This window comes from Capricornis sumatraensis, unplaced genomic scaffold (assembly GCF_032405125.1).
Source record: "Capricornis sumatraensis isolate serow.1 unplaced genomic scaffold, serow.2 scaffold10, whole genome shotgun sequence".
In the NCBI taxonomy this organism is placed as follows: Eukaryota; Metazoa; Chordata; class Mammalia; order Artiodactyla; family Bovidae; genus Capricornis; species Capricornis sumatraensis.
Genome location: NW_027184621.1, coordinates 4,424,100 through 4,442,378, shown reverse-complemented (window position 1 = coordinate 4,442,378; position 18,279 = coordinate 4,424,100).

The window sequence follows — 18,279 nt, the reverse complement described above, 5'->3', positions numbered from 1 at the left end:
GATCTGGCAGAGTTGCTCGCGTGAGGCTGCTCTGCCCAGGGCGAGCTTTGCCCAGACTTGCCTCGCGGCTAGGCTTCCAGTCCAGGAAGGAGCAGGCTGCGCGAGACTGGGAGATGCTACTGGCGCCTTCCTGGCCTCAGCTCCACTCCTGCATTTCCTTTGCACCTAGTCCCCAGGCGTTCTTGTGGAGGGCTTAGTTGCCGGTGGGTTGCACACTGCCAAGCGCTCCAGCCGTGAGGGCTCTATTAGAGGCAAAGGGAGGGCTACTGCAAGTCGCCTCTTGCGTTTGCTTGACCGCCCAGACTCAGCACAGCACGGAAAGTACAAGGCTCACAGGGCCCCTGGCTGGGGTCTGCAGCCCCACACACCGGAGGGGAACTCCGGGAGCGCCCAGAAGGTGCCTGACAGACGTCATTTCCCTAGTGCTCTCCTCCCCAGCAGAGACGTGTGCAGGTGGTTGGGGCCTGCCCTTGAGTGTCTGGACTCCCTTCCACAGCCCCAGCTCAGGGAAGCAGCTCCTCAGCTAAGACCTGTAGGAGGCGCGGGGAGCCCCCGCCGGGAAGCCTAGTTTACAGCATGCCGGAAGCGAGCCTCCTCAGTACAATAGAAGGCAGCCCAGGTGCGTGCGGCTGCAATAAATACTTTGACGGAGCCGAGTGCCCCTCCAGTATGGCAGAGCTCCAGCTCTGCTCAAAGGCCCGATCTCTCAGAGTTGCTGGCGTGAGGCTGCTGTGACCTGGGCGAGCCTTGCCCTGACTTGCCTCGCGTTAGGCTTCCAGTCCAGAAAGGAGCGGGCTGCGCGAGACTGGGAGATGCTACTGGCGCCTTCCTGGCCTCAGCTCCACTCCTGCCTTGCCTCTGCACCTAGTCCCCAGGCGTTCCTGTGGAGGGGTTTGTTGCCAGTGGATTGCACACTGACAAGCGCTCCAGCAGTGAGGGCTCTAGTAGAGGCAAAGGGAGGGCTACTGCAAGTAGCCTCTTGCGTTTTCTTGACCGACCAGACTCAGCACAGCACGGAAAGTACAAGGCTCACAGGGCCCCTGGCTGGGGTCTGCAGCCCCACACACCGGAGGTGAACTCCGGATGCGCCCAGAAGGTGCCTGACAGACGTCATTTCCCTAGTGCTCTCCTTCCCTGCAGAGACGTGGGAAGGTGGTTGGGGCCTGCCCCTGCGTGTCTGGGCTCCCGTCCACAGCCTCAGCTCAGGGAAGCAGCTCCTGAGTCAAGACCTATGGGAGGCGCGGAGGGGCCCACCTGGAATCCTAGTTTACAGCATGTGGGAAGCGAGCCTCCTCGGGAGAAGAGAAGGCAGCCTGGCTGCGTGCGGCTGCATTCACTGCTTTGGTGGAGCCGAGTGCGCCTCCAGTTCGGCAGAGCTCCAGCTCTGCTCAGAGGCCCGATCTGGCAGAGTTGCTGGCGTTAGGCTGCTCTGTCCTGGGCGAGCCTGGCCCAGACTTGCCTCGCACATAGGCTTCCAGTCCAGGATGGAGCGGGCTGCGCAAGACTGGGAGATGCTACTGGCGCCTTTCTGGCCTCAGCTCCACTCCTGCCTTGCCTTTGCACCTAGTCCCCAGGCGTTCTTGTGGAGTGCTTAGTTGCCGGTGGGTTGCACACTGCCAAGCACTCCAGCAGTGAGGGCTCTATTAGAGGAAAAGGGAGGACAACTGCTGGGTTCCTCAAGCGATTGCTTGACCGCCCAGACTCAGCACAGCACGGAGAGCACAAGGCTCACAGGACACCTGGCTGGGGTCTGCAGCCCCACACACGCGGAGGCTGACTCGGTGAGCGCCCAGAAGTTGCCTGACAGACGTCATTTCCCTAGAGCTCTCCTCCCCAGCAGAGACGTGTGCAGGTGGTTAGGGCCTGCCCCTGCGTTTCTGGGCTCCCGTCCACAGCCCCAGCTCAGGGAAGCAGCTCCTCAGCCAAGACCTGTGGGAGGCGCAGGGGGCCCCGCCTGGAAGCCTAGTTTACAGCATGCGGGAAGCGAGCCTCCTTGGGAGAAGGTGAGGCAGCCCAGCTGCGTGCGACTGCAATCACTGCTTTGGCGGATCCGAGTGCCCCTCCATTACGGCAGAGCTCCAGCTCTGCTCAGAGGCCCGCTCTGACAGAGTTGCTGGCGTGAGGCTGCTCTGCCCTGGGCGAGCCTTTCCCAGACCTGCCGCACGTTAGGCTTCCAGTCCAGATAGGAGCGGGCTGCGTGAGACTGGGAGATGCTACTGGCGCCTTCCTGGCCTCAGCTTCACTCCTGCATTGCCTTTGCACCTAGTCCCCAGGCGTTCTTGTGAAAGGCTTAGTTGCCGGTGGGTTGCACACTGCCAAGCCCTCCAGCCGTGAGGGCTCTATTAGAGGCAAAGGGAGGGCTACTGCAAGTCGCCTCTTGCGTTTGCTTGACCGCCCAGAATCTGCACAGCACGGAAAGCACAAGGCTCACAGGGCCCCTGCTTGGCGTCTGCAGCCCCACACACCGGAGGGGAACTCCGGGAGCGCCCAGAAGGTGCCTGACAGACGTCATTTCCCTAGTGCTCTCCTCCCAAGCAGAGACGTGTGCAGGTGGTTGGGGCCTGCCCTTGAGTGTCTGGACTCCCTTCCACAGCCCCACCTCAGGGAAGCAGCTCCTCAGCTAAGACCTGTAGGACGCGTGGGGCGCCCCCGCCTGGAAGCCTAGTTTACAGCATGCCGGAAGCGAGCCTCCTCAGTACAAGAGAAGGCAGCCCAGCTGCGTGCGGCTGCAATCACTACTTTGGCAGAGCCGAGTGCCCCTCCAGTACGGCAGAGCTCCAGCTCTGCTCAAGGCCAGATCTGGCAGAGCTGCTGGCGTGAGGCTACTCTGCCCTGGGCGAACCTTGCCCAGACTTGCCTCGCGGCTAGGCTTCCAGTCCAGGAAGGAGCAGGCTGCGCGAGACTTGGAGATGCTACTGGCGCCTTCCTGGCCTCAGCTCCACTCCTGCCTTGCCTTTGCACCTAGTCCCCAGGCGTTCTTGTGGAGGGGTTAGTTGCCAGTGGGTTGCACACTGACAAGCGCTCCAGCAGTGAGGGCTCTAGTAGAGGCAATGCGAGGGCAACTTCAGGGCTCCTCCAGCGGTGGCTTGACCGCCCAGACTCAGCACAGCACGGAGAGCACAAGGCTCACAGGTCCCCTGGCTGTGGTCTGCAGTCCAACACACGCGGAGGCTGACTCGGTGAGCGCCCAGAAGGTGCCTGACAGACGTCATTTCCCTAGTGCTCTCCTCCCCAGCAGAGACATATGCAGGTGGTTGGGGCCTGGCCCTGCGTGTCTGGGCTCCCGTCCACAGCCCCACCTCAGGGAAGCAGCTCCTCAGCCAAGACCTGTGGGAGGCGCAGGGGCCCCGCCTGGAAGCCCAGTTTACAGCATGCGGGAAGCGAGCGTCCTTGGGTGAAGGGGAGGCAGCCCAGCTGTGAGCGGCTGCAATCACTGCTTCGGCGGAGCCGAGTGCCCCTCCAGTACGGCAGAGCTCCAGCTATGCTCAAGGCCAGATCTGGCAGAGCTGCTGGCGTGAGGCTGCTCTGGCCTGGGCGAACTTTGCCCAAACTTGCCTCGCGGCTAGGCTTCCAGTCCAGGAAGGAGCAGGCTGCGCGAGACTGGGAGATGCTGCTGGCGCCTTCCTGGCCTCAGCTCCACTCCTGCCTTGCCTTTGCACCTAGTCCCCAGGCGTTCTTTTGAAGGGCTTAGTTGCCGGTGGGTTGCACACTGCCAAGCCCTCCAGCCGTGAGGGCTCTATTAGAGGCAATTGGAGGGCAACTGCAGCGCTCCTCCAGCGGTTGCTTGACCGCCCAGACTCAGCACAGCACGGAAAGCACAAGGCTCACAGGGCCCCTGGCTGGGGTCTGCAGCCCCACACACCGGAGGTGAACTCCGGGAGCGCCCAGCAGGTGCCTGAGTGCTGTCATTTCCCTAGTGCTCTCCTCCCAGGCAGAGACTTGTGCAGGTGGTTGGGGCCTGCCCCTGCGTGTCTGAGCTCCCGTCCACAGCCCCAGCTCAGGGAAGCAGCTCCTGAGCCAAGACCTGTGGGAGGCGCAGGGGGCCCCGCCTGGAAGCCTAGTTTACAGCATGCGGGAAGCGAGTCTCCTCGGGAGAAGAGGAGCCAGCCCAGCTGCGTGCGGCTGCAATCACTGCTTTGGCGGAGCCGAGTGCCCCTCCAGTACGGCAGAGCTCCAGCTCTGCTCAGAGGCCCGATCTGGCAGAGTTGCTGGCGTGAGGCTGCTCTGCCCAGGGCGAGCTTTGCCCAGACTTGCCTCGCGGCTAGGCTTCCAGTCCAGGAAGGAGCAGGCTGCGCGAGACTGGGAGATGCTACTGGCGCCTTCCTGGCCTCAGCTCCACTCCTGCCTTGCATTTGCACCTAGTCCCCAGGCGTTCTTGTGAAAGGCTTAGTTGCCGGTGGGTTGCACACTGCCAAGCGCTCCAGCCGTGAGAGCTCTATTAGAGGCAAAGGGAGGGCTACTGCAAGTCGCCTCTTGCGTTTGCTTGACGGCCCAGACTCAGCACAGCACGGAAAGTACAACGCTCACAGGGCCCCTGGCTGTGGTCTGCAGCCCCACACACCGGAGGGGATCTCCGGGAGCGCCCAGAAGGTGCCTGACATACGTCATTTCCCTAGTGCTCTCCTCCCCAGCAGAGACGTGTGCAGGCGGTTGGGGCCTGCACTTGAGTGTCTGGACTCCCTTCCACAGCCCCAGCTCAGGGAAGCAGCTCCTCAGCTAAGACCTGTAGGAGGCGCGGGGCGCCCCCACCGGGAAGCCTAGTTTACAGCATACCGGAAGCGAGCCTCCTCAGTACAAGAGAAGGCAGACCAGCTGCGTGCGGCTGCAATAAGTACTTTGGCAGAGCCGAGTGCCCCTCCAGTATGGCAGGGATCCAGCTCTGCTCAAAGGCCCGATCTCTCAGAGTTGCTTGCGTGAGGCTGCTGTGCCCTGGGCGAGCCTTGACCAGACTTGCCTCGCGTTAGGCTTCCAGTCCAGAAAGGAGCAGGCTCCGCGAGACTGGGAGATGCTACTGGCGTCTACCTGGCCTCAGCTCCACTCCTGCCTTGCATTTGCACCTATTCCCCAGGCGTTCTTTTGGAGGGGTTAGTTTCCAGTGGGTTGCACACTGCCAAGCGCTCCAGCAGTGAGGGCTCTATTAGAGGCAATGGGAGGGCAACTGCAGGGCTCCTCCAGCGGCTGCTTGACCGCCCATACTCAGCACAGCACGGAGAGCAGAAGGCTCACAGGGCCCCTGGCTGTAGTCTGCAGTACAACACACGGGGAGGCTGACACGGTGAGCGCCCAGAAGGTGCCTGACAGACGTCATTTCCCTAGTGCTCTCCTCCCCAGCAGAGACATGTGCAGGTGGTTGGGGCCTGGCCCTGCGTGTCTGGGCTCCCGTCCACAGCCCCAGCTCAGGGAAGCATCTCCTCAGCCAAGACCTGTGGGAGGCGCAGGGGCCCCGCCTGGAAGCCCAGGTTACAGCATGCGGGAAGCGAGCGTCCTTGGGAGAAGGGGAGGCAGCACAGCTGCGTGCGGCTGCAATCACTGCTTTGGCGGAGCCGAGTGCCCCTCCAGTACGGCAGAGCTCCAGCTCTCCTCAGAGGCCCGATCTGGCAGAGTTGCTGGCGTGAGTCTGCTCTGCCCTTGGCGAGCCTTGCCCAGACTTGCCGCACGTTAGGCTTCCAGTCCAGAAAGGAGCGGGCTGCGTGAGACCTGGAGATGCTACTGGCGCCTTCCTGGCCTCAGCTCCACTCCTGCCTTGCCTTTGCACCTAGTCCCCAGGCGTTCTTGTGGAGGGCTTAGTTGCCGGTGGGTTGCACACTGCCAAGCGCTCCAGAAGTGAGGGCTCTATTAGAGGCAATGGGAGGGCAACTGCAGGGCTCCTCCAGCGGTTGCTTGACCGCCCAGACTCAGCACAACACGGAGAGCAAAACGCTCACAGGGCCCCTGGCTGGGGTCTGCAGCCCAACACTCCGGAGGTGAACTCCGGGAGAGCCCAGAAGGTGCCTGAGAGACGTCATTTCCCTAGTGCTCTCCTCCCCAGCAGAGACGTGTGCCGGTGCTTGGGGCCTGCCCCTGCGTGTCTGGGCTCCCGTCCACAGCCCCAGCTCAGGGAAGCAGCTCCTGAGCCAAGACCTGTGGGAGGCGCAGGGGGCCCCGCCTGGAAGCCTAGTTTACAGCATGCGGGAAGTGAGCCTCCTCGGGAGAAGAGAAGGGAGCCCTGCTGTGTGGGGCTGCATTCACTGCTTTGGCGGAGCCGAGTGCGCCTCCAGTACGGCAGAGCTCCAGCTCTGCTCAGAGACCCGATCTGGCAGAGCTGCTGGCGTGAGGCTGCTCTGCCCTGGGCGAGCCTTGCCCAGACTTGCCTCGCGGCTAGGCTTCCAGTCCAGGAAGGAGCAGGCTGCGCGAGACTTGGAGATGCTGCTGGCGCCTTCCTGGCCTCAGCTCCACTCCTGCCTTGCCTTTGCACCTAGTCCCCAGGCGTTCTTGTGGAGGGCTTAGTTGCCGGTGGGTTGCACACTGCCAAGCGCTCCAACAGTGAGGGTTCTAGTAGAGGCAAAGGGAGGGCTACTGCAAGTAGCCTCTTGCGTTTTCTTGACCGACCAGACTCAGCACAGCACGGAAAGTACAAGGCTCACAGGGCCCCTGGCTGGGGTCTGCAGCCCCACACACCGGAGGTGAACTCCGGATGCGCCCAGAAGGTGCCTGACAGACGTCATTTCCCTAGTGCTCTCCTTCCCTGCAGAGACGTGGGAAGGTGGTTGGGGCCTGCCCCTGCGTGTCTGGGCTCCCGTCCACAGCCTCAGCTCAGGGAAGCAGCTCCTGAGTCAAGACCTATGGGAGGCGCGGAGGGGCCCACCTGGAATCCTAGTTTACAGCATGTGGGAAGCGAGCCTCCTTGGGAGAAGAGAAGGCAGCCTGGCTGCGTGCGGCTGCATTCACTGCTTTGGTGGAGCCGAGTGCGCCTCCAGTTCGGCAGAGCTCCAGCTCTGCTCAGAGGCCCGATCTGGCAGAGTTGCTGGCGTTAGGCTGCTCTGTCCTGGGCGAGCCTGGCCCAGACTTGCCTCGCACATAGGCTTCCAGTCCAGGAAGGAGCGGGCTGCGCAAGACTGGGAGATGCTACTGGCGCCTTTCTGGCCTCAGCTCCACTCCTGCCTTGCCTTTGCACCTAGTCCCCAGGCGTTCTTGTGGAGTGCTTAGTTGCCGGTGGGTTGCACACTGCCAAGCACTCCAGCAGTGAGGGCTCTATTAGAGGAAAAGGGAGGACAACTGCTGGGCTCCTCAAGCGATTGCTTGACCGCCCAGACTCAGCACAGCACGGAGAGCACAAGGCTCACAGGACCCCTGGCTGGGGTCTGCAGCCCCACACACGCGGAGGCTGACTCGGTGAGCGCCCAGAAGTTGCCTGACAGACGTCATTTCCCTAGAGCTCTCCTCCCCAGCAGAGACGTGTGCAGGTGGTTAGGGCCTGCCCCTGCGTTTCTGGGCTCCCGTCCACAGCCCCAGCTCAGGGAAGCAGCTCCTCAGCCAAGACCTGTGGGAGGCGCAGGGGGCCCCGCCTGGAAGCCTAGTTTACAGCATGCGGGAAGCGAGCCTCCTTGGGAGAAGGTGAGGCAGCCCAGCTGCGTGCGACTGCAATCACTGCTTTGGCGGATCCGAGTGCCCCTCCATTACGGCAGAGCTCCAGCTCTGCTCAGAGGCCCGCTCTGACAGAGTTGCTGGCGTGAGGCTGCTCTGCCCTGGGCGAGCCTTGCCCAGACCTGCCGCACGTTAGGCTTCCAGTCCAGATAGGAGCGGGCTGCGTGAGACTGGGAGATGCTACTGGCGCCTTCCTGGCCTCAGCTTCACTCCTGCATTGCCTTTGCACCTAGTCCCCAAGCGTTCTTGTGAAAGGCTTAGTTGCCGGTGGGTTGCACACTGCCAAGCCCTCCAGCCGTGAGGGCTCTATTAAAGGCAAAGGGAGGGCTACTGCAAGTCGCCTCTTGCGTTTGCTTGACCGCCCAGAATCTGCACAGCACGGAAAGCACAAGGCTCACAGGGCCCCTGCCTGGGGTCTGCAGCCCCACACACCGGAGGGGAACTCCGGGAGCGCCCAGAAGGTGCCTGACAGACGTCATTTCCCTAGTGCTCTCCTCCCAAGCAGAGACGTGTGCAGGTGGTTGGGGCCTGCCCTTGAGTGTCTGGACTCCCTTCCACAGCCCCACCTCAGGGAAGCAGCTCCTCAGCTAAGACCTGTAGGACGCGTGGGGCGCCCCCGCCTGGAAGCCTAGTTTACAGCATGCCGGAAGCGAGCCTCCTCAGTACAAGAGAAGGCAGCCCAGCTGCGTGCGGCTGCAATCACTACTTTGGCAGAGCCGAGTGCCCCTCCAGTACGGCAGAGCTCCAGCTCTGCTCAAGGCCAGATCTGGCAGAGCTGCTGGCGTGAGGCTACTCTGCCCTGGGCGAACCTTGCCCAGACTTGCCTCGCGGCTAGGCTTCCAGTCCAGGAAGGAGCAGGCTGCGCGAGACTTGGAGATGCTACTGGCGCCTTCCTGGCCTCAGCTCCACTCCTGCCTTGCCTTTGCACCTAGTCCCCAGGCGTTCTTGTGGAGGGCTTAGTTGCCGGTGGGTTGCACACTGCCAAGCGCTCCAGCAGTGAGGGCTCTATTAGAGGCAATGGGAGGGCAACTGCAGGGCTCCTCCAGCGGTTGCTTGACCGCCCAGACTCAGCACAGCACGGAGAGCAAAAGGCTCACAGGGCCCCTGGCTGGGGTCTGCAGCCCCACACTCCGGAGGTGAACTCCGGGAGAGCCCAGAAGGTGCCTGAGAGTCGTCATTTCACTAGTGCTCTCCTCCCCAGCAGAGACGTGTGTAGGTGGTTGGGGCCTGCCCCTGCGTGTCTGGGCTCCAGTCAACAGCCCCAGCTCACGGAAGCAGCTCCTGAGCCAAGACCTGTGGGAGGCGCAGGGGGCCCCTCCTGGAAACCTAGTTTACAGCATGCGGGAAGCCAGCCTCCTCGGGAGAAGAGAAGGCAGCCCTGCTGTGTGCGGCTGCATTCACTGCTTTGGCGGAGCCGAGTGCGCCTCCAGTACGGCAGAGCTCCAGCTCTGCTCAGAGTCCGGATCTGGCAGAGTTGCTTGCGTTAGGCTGCTCTGTCCTGGGCGAGCCTTGCCCAGACTTGCCTCGCACATAGGCTTCCAGTCCAGGAAGGAGCGGGCTGCGCGAGACTGGGAGATGCTGCTGGCGCCTTCCTGGCCTCAGCTCCACTCCTGCCTTGCCTTTGCACCTAGTTCCCAGGCGTTCCTGTGGAGGGCTTAGTTCCCGGTGGGTTGCACACTGCCAAGTGCTCCAGCAGTGAGGGCTCTATTAGAGGCAATGGGAGGGCAACTGCAGGGCTCCTCCAGCGGCTGCTTGACCGCCCAGACTCAGCACAGCACGGAGAGCAGAAGGCTCACAGGGCCCCTGGCTGTGGTCTGCAGTCCAACACACGCGGAGGCTGACACGGTGAGCGCCCAGAAGGTGCCTGAGAGACGTCATTTCCCTAGTGCTCTCCTCCCCAGCAGAGACATGTGCAGGTGGTTGGGGCCTGGCCCTGCGTGTCTGGGCTCCCGTCCACAGCCCCACCTCAGGGAAGCAGCTCCTCAGCCAAGACCTGTGGGTGGCGCTGGGGCCCCGCCTGGAAGCCCAGTTTACAGCATGCGGGAAGCGAGCGTCCTTGGGAGAAGGGGAGGCAGCACAGCTGCGTGCGGCTGCAATCACTGCTTTGGCGGAGCCGAGTGCCCCTCCAGTACGGCAGAGCTCCAGCTCTGCTCAGAGGCCCGATCTGGCAGAGTTGCTGGCGTGAGGCTGCTCTGCCCTTGGCGAGCCTTGCCCAGACTTGCCGCACGTTAGGCTTCCAGTCCAGAAAGGAGCGGGCTGCGTGAGACCTGGAGATGCTACTGGCGCCTTCCTGGCCTCAGCTCCACTCCTGCCTTGCCTTTGCACCTAGTCCCCAGGCGTTCTTGTGGAGGGCTTAGTAGCCGGTGGGTTGCACACTGCCAAGCGCTCCAGAAGTGAGGGCTCTATTAGAGGCAATGGGAGGGCAACTGCAGGGCTCCTCCAGCGGTTGCTTGACCGCCCAGACTCAGCACAACACGGAGAGCAAAACGCTCACAGGGCCCCTGGCTGGGGTCTGCAGCCCCACACTCCGGAGGTGAACTCCGGGAGAGCCCAGAAGGTGCCTGACAGACGTCATTTCCCTAGTGCTCTCCTCCCCAGCAGAGACGTGTGCCGGTGCTTGGGGCCTGCCCCTGCGTGTCTGGGCTCCCGTCCACAGCCCCAGCTCAGGGAAGCAGCTCCTGAGCCAAGACCTGTGGGAGGCGCAGGGGGCCCCGCCTGGAAGCCTAGTTTACAGCATGCGGGAAGTGAGCCTCCTCGGGAGAAGAGAAGGCAGCCCTGCTGTGTGGGGCTGCATTCACTGCTTTGGCGGAGCCGAGTGGGCCTCCAGTACGGAACAGCTCCAGCTCTGCTCAGAGACCCGATCTGGCAGAGCTGCTGGCGTGAGGCTGCTCTGCCCTGGGCGAGCCTTGCCCAGACTTGCCTCGCGGCTAGGCTTCCAGTCCAGGAAGGAGCAGGCTGTGCGAGACTTGGAGATGCTGCTGGCGCCTTCCTGGCCTCAGCTCCACTCCTGCCTTGCCTTTGCATCTAGTCCCCAGGCGTTCTTGTGGAGGGCTTAGTTGCCGGTGGGTTGCACACTGCCAAGCTCTCCAACAGTGAGGGTTCTATTAGAGGCAAAGGGAGGGCTACTGCAAGTAGCCTCTTGCGTTTTCTTGACCGACCAGACTCAGCACAGCACGGAAAGTACAAGGCTCACAGGGCCCCTGGCTGGGGTCTGCAGCCCCACACATCGGAGGTGAACTCCGGATGCGCCCAGAAGGTGCCTGACAGACGTCATTTCCCTAGTGCTCTCCTTCCCTGCAGAGACGTGGGAAGGTGGTTGGGGCCTGCCCCTGCGTGTCTGGGCTCCCGTCCACAGCCTCAGCTCAGGGAAGCAGCTCCTGAGTCAAGACCTATGGGAGGCGCGGAGGGGCCCACCTGGAAGCCTAGTTTACAGCATGTGGGAAGCGAGCCTCCTCGGGAGAAGAGAAGGCAGCCTGGCTGCGTGCGGCTGCATTCACTGCTTTGGTGGAGCCGAGTGCGCCTCCAGTTCGGCAGAGCTCCAGCTCTGCTCAGAGGCCCGATCTGGCAAAGTTGCTGGCGTTAGGCTGCTCTGTCCTGGGCGAGCCTGGCCCAGACTTGCCTCGCACATAGGCTTCCAGTCCAGGAAGGAGCGGGCTGCGCGAGACTGGGAGATGCTACTGGCGCCTTTCTGGCCTCAGCTCCACTCCTGCCTTGCCTTTGCACCTAGTCCCCAGGCGTTCTTGTGGAGTGCTCAGTTGCCGGTGGGTTGCACACTGCCAAGCACTCCAGCAGTGAGGGCTCTATTAGAGGCAATGGGAGGGCAACTGCAGGGCTCCTCAAGCGATTGCTTGACCGCCCAGACTCAGCACAGCACGGAGAGCACAAGGCTCACAGGACCCGTGGCTGGGGTCTGAAGCCCCACACACGCGGAGGCTGACTCGGTGAGCCCCCAGAAGGTGCCTGACAGACATCATTTCCCTAGAGCTCTCCTCCCCAGCAGAGACGTGTGCAGGTGGTTAGGGCCTGCCCCTGCGTTTCTGGGCTCCCGTCCACAGCCCCAGCTCAGGGAAGCAGCTCCTCAGCCAAGACCTTTGGGAGGCGCAGTGGGCCCCGCCTGGAAGCCTAGTTTACAGCATGCGGGAAGCGAGCCTCCTTGGGAGAAGGTGAGGCAACCCAGCTGCGTGCGACTGCAATCACTGCTTTGGCGGATCCGATTGCCCCTCCATTACGGCAGAGCTCCAGCTCTGCTCAGAGGCCCGCTCTGGCAGAGTTGCTGGCGTGAGGCTGCTCTGCCCTGGGCGAGCCTTTCCCAGACCTGCCGCACGTTAGGCTTACAGTCCAGATAGGAGCGGGCTGCGTGAGACTGGGAGATGCTACTGGCGCCTTCCTGGCCTCAGCTTCACTCCTGCATTGCCTTTGCACCTAGTCCCCAGGCGTTCTTGTGAAAGGCTTAGTTGCCGGTGGGTTGCACACTGCCAAGCGCTCCAGCCGTGAGGGCTCTATTAGAGGCAAAGGGAGGGCTACTGCAAGTCGCCTCTTGCGTTTGCTTGACCGCCCAGAATCTGCACAGCACGGAAAGCACGAGGCTCACAGGGCCCCTGCCTGGGGTCTGCAGCCCCACACACCGGAGGGGAACTCCGGGAGCGCGAAAAAGGTGCCTGACAGACGTCATTTCCCTAGTGCTCTCCTCCCAAGCAGAGACGTGTGCAGGTGGTTGGGGCCTGCCCTTGAGTGTCTGGACTCCCTTCCACAGCCCCAGCTCAGGGAAGAAGCTCCTCAGCTAAGACCTGTAGGACGCGTGGGGCGACCCCGCCTGGAAGCCTAGTTTACAGCATGCCGGAAGCGAGCCTCCTCAGTACAAGAGAAGGCAGCCCAGCTGCGTGCGGCTGCATTCACTACTTTGGCAGAGCCGAGTGCCCCTCCAGTACGGCAGAGCTCCAGCTCTGCTCAAGGCCAGATCTGGCAGAGCTGCTGGCGTGAGGCTACTCTGCCCTGGGCGAACCTTGCCCAGACTTGCCTCGCGGCTAGGCTTCCAGTCCAGGAAGGAGCAGGCTGCGCGAGACTTGGAGATGCTACTGGCGCCTTCCTGGCCTCAGCTCCACTCCTGCCTTGCCTTTGCACCTAGTCCCCAGGCGTTCTTGTGGAGGGCTTAGTTGCCGGTGGGTTGCACACTGCCAAGCGCTCCAGCAGTGAGGGCTCTATTAGAGGCAATGGGAGGGCAACTGCAGGGCTCCTCCAGCGGTTGCTTGACCGCCCAGACTCAGCACAGCACGGAGAGCACAAGGCTCACAGGGCCCCTGGCTGGGGTCTGCAGCCCCACACTCCGGAGGTGAACTCCGGGAGAGCCCAGAAGGTGCCTGAGAGTCGTCATTTCACTAGTGCTCTCCTCCCCAGCAGAGACGTGTGTAGGTGGTTGGGGCCTGCCCCTGCGTGTCTGGGCTCCAGTCCACAGCCCCAGCTCAGGGAAGCAGCTCCTGAGCCAAGACCTGTGGGAGGCGCAGGGGGTCCCTCCTGGAAACCTAGTTTACAGCATGCGGGAAGCCAGCCTCCTCGGGAGAAGAGAAGGCAGCCCTGCTGTGTGCGGCTGCATTCACTGCTTTGGCGGAGCTGAGTGCGCCTCCAGTACGGCAGAGCTCCAGCTCTGCTCAGAGTCCGGATCTGGCAGAGTTGCTTGCGTTAGGCTGCTCTGTCCTGGGCGAGCCTTGCCCAGACTTGCCTCGCACATAGTCTTCCAGTCCAGGAAGGAGCGGGCTGCGCGAGACTGGGAGATGCTGCTGGCGCCTTCCTGGCCTCAGCTCCACTCCTGCCTTGCCTTTGCACCTAGTTCCCAGGCGTTCCTGTGGAGGGCTTAGTTCCCGGTGGGTTGCACACTGCCAAGTGCTCCAGCAGTGAGGGCTCTATTAGAGGCAATGGGAGGGCAACTGCAGGGCTCCTCCAGCGGCTGCTTGACCGCCCAGACTCAGCACAGCACGGAGAGCACAAGGCTCACAGGGCCCCTGGCTGGGATCTACAGCCCCACAAACGCGGAGGCCGAGTCGGTGATCGCGCAGAAGGTGCCTGACAGACGTCATTTCCCTAGTGCTCTCCTCCCCAGCAGAGACGTGTGCAGGTGGTTGGGGCCTGCACCTGCGTGTCTGGGCTCCTGTCCACAGCCCCAGCTCAGGGAAGCAGCTCCTGAGCCAAGACCTGTGGGAGGCTCAGGGGGCCCCGCCTGGAAGCCTAGTTTACAGCATGCGGGAAGCGAGACTCCTCGGGAGAAGAGGAGCCAGCCCAGCTGCGTGCGGCTGCAATCAATACTTTGGCGGAGCCGAGTGCCCCTCCAGTACGGCAGTGCTCCAGCTCTGCTCAGAGGCCCGATCTGGCAGAGTTGCTTGCGTGAGGCAGCTCTGCCCTGGGCGAGCCTTGCCCAGACTTGCCTCGTGGCTAGGCTTCCAGTCCAGGAAGGAGCAGGCTGCGTGAGACTGGGAGATGCTACTGGCGCCTTCCTGGCCTCAGCTCCACTCCTTCCTTGCCTTTGCACCTAGTCCCCAGACGTTCTTGTGGAGGGCTTAGTTGCCGGTGGGTTGCACACTGCCAAGCGCTCCAGCAGTGAGGGCTCTATAAGAGGCCATGGGAGGGCAACTGCAGGGCTCCTCCAGCGGTTGCTTGACCGCCCAGACAGCACAGCACGGAGAGCCCAAGGCTCACAGGGCCCCTGGCTGGGGTCTGCAGCCCCACACACCGGAGGGGAATTCCGGGAGCGCCCAGAAGGTGCCAGACAGACGTCATTTTCCTAGTGCTCTCCTCCTCAGCAGAGACGTGTGCAGGTGGATGGGCCTGCCCTTGAGTGTCTGGACTTCCTTCCACAGCCCCAGCTCAGGGAAGCAGTTCCTCAGCTAAGACCTGTAGGAGGCGCGGGGCGCCCCCGCCGGGAAGCCTAGTTTACAGCATGCCGGAAGCGAGCCTCCGCAGTACAAGAGAAGGCAGCCCAGCTGCGTGCGATTGCAATCAGTACTTTGGCGGAGCCGAGTGCCCCTCCAGTACGGCAGAGCTCCAGCTCTGCTCAAAGGTCCGATCTCTCATAGTTGCTGGCGTGAGCCTCCTGTGCCCTGGGCGAGCCTTGCCCAGACTTGCCTCGCGTAGGCTTCCTGTCCAGAAAGGAGCGGGCTGCGCGAGACTGGGAGATGCTACTGGCGCCTTCCTGGCTTCAGCTCCACTCCTGCCTTGCCTTTGCAGCTAGTCCCCAGGCGTTCTTGTGGAGGGCTTAGTTGCCGGTGGGTTGCACACTGCCAAGCGCTCCAGCAGTGAGGGCTCTATTAGAGGCAATGGGAGGGCAACTGCAGGGCTCCTCCAGCGGTTGCTTGACCGCCCAGACTCAGCACAGCACGGAGAGCAAAAGGCTCACAGGGCCCCTGGCTGGGGTCTGCAGCCCCACACTCCGGAGGTGAACTCCGGGAGAGCCCAGAAGGTGCCTGAGAGACGTCATTTCCCTAGTACTCTCCTTCCCAGCAGAGACGTGTGCAGGTGGTTGGGGCCTGCCCCTGCGTGTCTGGGCTCCGGTCCACAGCCCCAGCTCAGGGAAGCAGCTCCTGAGTCAAGACCAGTGGGAGGCGCGGGGGGCCTCCCCTGGAAGCCTAGTTTACAGCATGCGGGAAGCGAGCCTCCTCGGGAGAAGAGAAGGCAGCCCGGCTGCGTGCGGCTGCATTCACTGTTTGGGCGGAGCCGAGTGCGCCTCCAGTACGGCAGAGCTCCAGCTCTGCTCAGAGTCCGGATCTGGCAGAGTTGCTTGCGTTAGGCTGCTCTGTCTGAGCGAGCCTTGCTCAGACTTCCCTCGCACATAGGCTTCCAGTCCAGGAAGGAGCGGGCTGCGCGAGACTGGGAGATGCTTCTGGCGCATTCCTGGCCTCAGCTCCACTCCTGCCTTGCCTTTGCACCTAGTTCCCAGGCGTTCCTGTGGAGGGCTTAGTTGCCGGTGGGTTGCACACTGCCAAGCGCTCCAGCAGTGAGGGCTCTATTAGAGGCAATGGGAGGGCAACTGCAGGGCTCCTCCAGCGGTTGCTTGACCGCCCAGACAGCACAGCACGGAGAGCCCAAGGCTCACAGGGCCCCTGGCTGGGGTCTGCAGCCCCACACACCGGAGGGGAATTCCGGGAGCGCCTAGAAGGTGCCAGACAAACGTCATTTTCCTAGTGCTCTCCTCCCCAGCAGAGACGTGTGCAGGTGGTTGGGGCCTGCCCTTGAGTGTCTGGACTCCCTTCCACAGCCCCAGCTCAGGGAAGCAGTTCCTCAGCTAAGACCTGTAGGAGGCGCGGGGCGCCCCCGCCGGGAAGCCTAGTTTACAGCATGCCGGAAGCGAGCCTCCTCAGTACAAGAGAAGGCAGCCCAGGTGCGTGCGGCTGCAATCACTGCTTAGGCGGATCCGAGTGCCCCTCCATTACGGCAGAGCTCCAGCTCTGCTCAGAGGCCCGATCTGGCATAGTTGCTGTCGTGAGGCTGCTCTGCCCTGGGCGAGCCTTGCCCAGACTTGCCGCACGTTAGGCTTCCAGTCCAGATAGGAGCGGGCTGCGTGAGACTGGGAGATGCTACTGGCGCCTTCTTGGCCTCAGCTCCACTCCTGCCTTGCCTTTGCACCTAGTCCCCAGGCGTTCTTGTGAAAGGCGTAGTTGCCAGTGGGTTGCACACTGCCAAGCGCTCCAGCAGTGAGGGCTCTATTAGAGGCAATGGGAGGGCAACTGCAGGGCTCCTCCAGCGGTTGCTTGACCGCCCAGACTCAGCACAGCACGGAGAGCACAAGGCTCACAGGGCCCCTGGCTGGGGTCTGCAGCCCCACACACGCGGAAGCTGACGCGGTGAGCCCCCAGAAGGTGCCTGACAGACGTCATTTCCCTATTGCTCTCCTCCCCAGCAGAGACGTGTGCAGGTTGTTTGGGCCTGCCCCTTCGGTTCTGGACTCACGTCCACAGCCCCAGCTCAGGGAAGCAGCTCCTGAGCCAAGACATGTGGGAGGCGCAGGTGGCCCCGCCTGGAAGCCTAGTTTACAGCATGCGGGAAGCGAGCCTCCTCGGGATAAGAGAAGGCAGCCCTGCTGTGTGCGGCTGCAATCACTGCTTTGGCAGAGCCGAGTGCGCCTCCAGTACGGCAGAGCTCCAGCTCTGCTCAGAGGCCTGATCTGGCAGAGTTGCTGGCGTGAGGCTGCTCTGCCCTGGGCGAGCATTGCCCAGACTTGCCTCTCGGCTAGGCTTCCAGTCCAGGAAGGAGCAGGCTGCGCGAGACTGGGAGATGCTACTGGCGCCTTCCTGGCCTAAGCTCCACTCCTGCCTTGCCTTTGCACCTAGACCCCAGGCGTTCTTGTGGTGGGCTTAGTTGCCGGTGTGTTGCACACTTCCAAGAGCTCCATCTTGAGGGCTCTATTAGAGGCAAAGTGAGGGCAAGTGGAAGTCTATTCTTACGGTTGCTTGCCGCCCAGCCTCAGCACAGCACGGAGAGCACAAGGCTCACAGGGCCCCTGGCTGTGGTCTGCAGCCCCACACACCGAGGGTGAACTCCGGGAGCGCCCAGAAGGTGCCTGAGTGCCGGCATTTCCCTAGTGCTCTCCTCCCAGGCAGAGACGTGTGCAGGTGGTTGGGGCCTGCCCCTGCGTGTCTGATCTCCCGTCCACAGCCTCAGCTCAGGGAAGCAGCTCCTGAGCCAAGACCTGTGGGAGGCGCAGGGGGCCCAGTCTGGAAGCCTAGTTTACAGCATGCAGGAAGCGAGCCTCCTCCGGAGAAGAGAAGGCAGCACTGCTGTGTGCGGCTGCATTCACTGCTTCGGCGGAGCCGAGTGCGCCTCCAGTACGGCAGAGCTCCAGCTCTGCTCAGAGGCCCGCTCTGGCAGAGTTGATTGCATGAGTCTGCTCTGCCCTGGGCGAGCCTTGCCCAGACTTGCCGCACGTTAGGCTTCCAGTCCAGATAGGAGCGGGCTGCGTGAGACTGGGAGATGCTACTGGCGCCTTCCTGGCCTCAGCTTCACTCCTGCATTGCCTTTGCAACTAGTCCCCAGGCGTTCTTGTGAAAGGCTTAGTTGCCGGTGGGTTGCACACTGCCAAGCGCTCCAGCCGTGAAGGCTCTATTAGAGGCAAAGGGAGGGCTACTGCAAGTCGCCTCTTGCGTTTGCTTGACCGCCCAAAATCTGCACAGCACGGAAAGCACAAGGCTCACAGGGCCCCTGGCTGGGGTCTGCAGCCCCACACACCGGTGGGGAACTCCGGGAGCGCCCAGAAGGTGCCTGACAGACGTCATTTCCCTAGTGCTCTCCTCCCCAGCAGAGACGTGTGCAGGTGGTTGGGGCCTGCCCTTGAGTGTCTGGACTCCCTTCCACAGCCCCAGCTCAGGGAAGCAGCTCCTCAGCTAAGACCTGTAGGATGCGCGGGGCGCCCCCGCCTGGAAGCCTAGTTTACAGCATGCCGGAAGCGAGCCTCCTCAGTACAAGAGCAGGCAGCCCAGCTGCGTGCGGCGGCAATCACTACTTTGGCAGAGCCGAGTGCCCCTCCAGTACGGCAGAGCTCCAGCTCTGCTCAAAGGCCCGATCTCTCAGAGTTGCTGGCGTGAGGCTGCTGTGCCCTGGGCGAGCCTTGCCCAGACTTGCCGCACGTTAGTTTTCCAGTCCAGAAAGGAGCGGCCTGGGCGAGACTGGGAGATG